This window comes from Elephantulus edwardii, unplaced genomic scaffold, assembly GCF_000299155.1.
Source record: "Elephantulus edwardii isolate Elephantulus edwardi_28Jun2011 unplaced genomic scaffold, EleEdw1.0 scaffold00040, whole genome shotgun sequence".
Taxonomy (NCBI): Eukaryota; Metazoa; Chordata; class Mammalia; order Macroscelidea; family Macroscelididae; genus Elephantulus; species Elephantulus edwardii.
This window is the reverse complement of record NW_006399790.1, coordinates 14,640,508-14,643,328: the sequence shown is the minus strand read 5'-3', so window position 1 is coordinate 14,643,328 and position 2,821 is coordinate 14,640,508.

Sequence of the window (2,821 nt, the reverse complement as noted above, 5' to 3'; positions counted from 1 at the left end):
GATTACTAAGCAACCATTAGGTATGATATGGAAACTGTTAGGCGGTTAATTGTCACTTCCTGTAATTTCTACCTCTTGCTTTGATTTTCTGCGTCTATATTATACTGGGGAAGTGAGTAGAGGGAGGATTATAACAATTTTTTCCATACATTTTTTTCACTTCTCTTTGTGTGGTTCTAAAATTGATGTAGTTTACTGACAAAAAGATAATAATAAATTAAAAACATTATAAATTAACTAAAATGAGACCAACTTTGAGGAAATGTGCGTGTATTTATATCTTGGCAGAAAGCCAAGAGTACCAGAGGAATGTCTATCTGTGTTTCCTTGACTGTGCAAAGGCATTTGATGGTGTGGATCACAACAAATGGTGCCTAACGTAGAGGAGAATGGGAGTCCCAGAACACTTGATTGTGCTCATGTGAAACCTATATTCAGACCAGGACATAGTCCTCAGAACAGAGCAAGGAAACACTGCATGGTTCACAATCAGGAAAAGAGTGCACCAGGGATGCATCCTGTCCCCATACCTTTTCATTCTATATGCAGAACAGATCATTTGGGAGGCTTAGCTTTATGAGGAAAAATGTGGCATCATGATTGGAGGAAGACTCATCAACAACCTACGTTATGCAGATGACACAACCTTGCTTGCTGAAATTGAGGAGGACCTGAAGTGCTTGCTGCAGAAGGTCAGGGACCGTAGTCTTCAATGTGGATTGAAGTTCGATGTCTATCAAAGATTCTCCCCACTGGGCCAATTTGCAGCATCATGATACATTGAGAAGGGATGGAGGTTGTTAACAATTACAGCTTGTTCAGCTCCACAATCAATACTCTTGGCACCAGCAGTCAGGAAATCAAAAGACGAATTGAACATGAAAAATCTGCTGTCAGGGACTTCTCCAGAGCACTGAGAAGCAACAATGTCAGTCTAGAGACTAAGGTATGCTTGATCCAGGCCATGTTCTTCACACATCTTGCTACACATCTGAAAGCTGAACAATAACTAAGGATTACAGGAAAAAGAATAGATGCCTTTGAATTATGGTGCTGGAGAAGAGTCTTGAACATACCATGGACCACCAAGAGAACAAACAGGTCTGTCTTGGAGAGGGTGAAACCAAATTTCTCCTTGAAAGCTAAGATTTTGAAGCTCTGTCTCACATATTTTGGGCATGTGTCCAGGAGAGACCAGTTCTTGAGGAAGGATATCATGCTCAGAAGAGTGGAAAGACAGCACAGGAGAGGAAGACCCTGGATGAGACAGATTGATACAGTGACTGTGGCAATGGCGGGTACGTGTATTGGAGTCAGTGAGACTGGCTCAGTACAGGGCAGGCTTCAAAGCTGTAACATATGCCTGTAAGTGCATGTGTGTACGTCTAAAGTATTAGTAGGTGGTGCAAACAGTTAAGCGTTTGGTTAGTAACTAAAGATTGTCAGTTAAAACCCTCCCAGCCACTCTGAGAAAGAGCTGGTCCTCTGCTGTCACAAAGATTGTTATTTGTTGTTGTTGTTGTGTACCATCGAGTTGGAACCAACCCATAGCTAACCATCCAACAGGCTTTCAGAGGCAGTTAATCACATAGGAGGAGCTTGCCCAACTTTCTCCCACAGAGCAGCTGACACCCTTGAAGCGCATGCCTTCGGGTTTGCAGCACAACTAGGCCACTGAAAACGACTCATAGCTGACCCTCAAGTGGGTTTTCAGAGACAGGAAATCGCGCGGAAGATTACTGCCATGAAAACTATTTGGAAGAGTTCTACTCTGTCACATGGGGTCACTAGGAGTTGAAATTGACTCAATAGCACCTGACAAGAACCAAAATATGTAAAATATCCTCATTCTACATATCTGTAGTTTCTGCTCTCTTTCTTTTCCAGAATATATATATTTAAAAATTGTAATTGATGAACTTGTGTATGGATTGTTTTTATATTCTCAACAACAGCAAAAAGAAAATATTGGGGGGAAACCAACCAACCCATTACTGTGGAATCAATTCCAATTCATGGCAAGCCAAGTGTGTGAGCATAGAACGGTGTTCCCTCTGGCTTCAATGGCTAATTTTCTTGGAAGTAGATTGTCAGTCCTTTCCTCTGGAGAACCTCTGATTTGACTTCCACTGCCAGCCTTTCATTAACAGCTAAGCGAATTAACCATTTGCGCCACACAAGTATTCTAAATACACATCACTCAGATCTATTTTTATATGAATTTGAAAAGCAACCAGCTACTCATACTTTTTTTAAAAAAAAATAACATATTTCAAAATCCTTTAAAACACCAATGTGAAAAAAAGGGAAAGGAAAACTTTCTATATTCCCATATTTAATGATTAACAATTAACCATATGACTCCAATTTATCAGTCAAGAAACTCCAAAACCCATTCTTTTTTTTAAATATATCTGAAGCAATATCTTAGTCATAAAGGCAACAATTCAAAATTTTTACACAGTAAATCAGGTTATAAAAAATATACCTAAATGCATTTTTAAAAAAGAAATGTAGATCAATAGCATCCTGGTCACCTTTAGGAAGATCATCAACCTGACCTTGAAATAGTATTACTGATGACATCCATATCCAATGCAGTATATATAATTCATTCATGATAAACTAAAGTGTTGCTCTTGATTAGTTGCAATCTAATTGCCCGATGTGTACTTTCATCATTGTTAATGTTGCTCAAAAAAAGACCCAATTCTGCTCAAGTGCTCGTGTGGTTCCATAATAGCACTAAGTTAGGATCTTCCAAGAGCGGACATTTCAGAAAGGACTTATATCTACACTTAAAAAAAAAAGGAAGCTTCTG